We start from the raw sequence: 535 nt of genomic DNA, 5'->3' as shown, positions 1-535 counted from the left end.
GGGAGTGGATGTCAGGTATTTTATTATTTTATTTTATATATTTTTAAAGATTTTTCAAACATTTATTTGTTTTTGAGATGGAGAGTGTGAGTGGGGGAGGGGCAGAGAGAGACAGGGGATCCAAAGCAGGCTCCGTGCTGTCAGTGCACAGCCCCGTAAGGGGTTCGAGCCCACAAGCCCCGAGGTCATGACCTGAGCTGAAGTCAGACGCTTAACCGACTGAGCCCCCAGGCGCCCCGACATCAGGTATTTTAAAGGCAAGGCTAACTGTGCTCAGAGAGAAGTGACGAGGCATAAGGACGATGATTCTTAAGCCGAGCATCTCCAGAAGAAGGCGAGGAATTTTAGAAAGAGCCCAGCGCACCCCCACCACCAAAGGCTCAGGAGAAGCAGGTGCATGCAAAGATCGCCCTCCAGCGCTCACACAGCGAGGCTGGAGGACCAGGGAGGCGCAGGAAAGGACCTTGACCCGGGGATGCATTCACTGCAGGCTGTTGGCAGGATGTGCCACTGCCCTGGAATCCCAGGTCCTGGG

The sequence above is a fragment of the Suricata suricatta genome, chromosome 15 (assembly GCF_006229205.1).
Source record: "Suricata suricatta isolate VVHF042 chromosome 15, meerkat_22Aug2017_6uvM2_HiC, whole genome shotgun sequence".
Lineage (NCBI taxonomy): Eukaryota > Metazoa > Chordata > Mammalia > Carnivora > Herpestidae > Suricata > Suricata suricatta.
The sequence above is the reverse complement of the archived record's forward strand: the minus strand, read 5'-3'. Positions refer to the sequence as shown.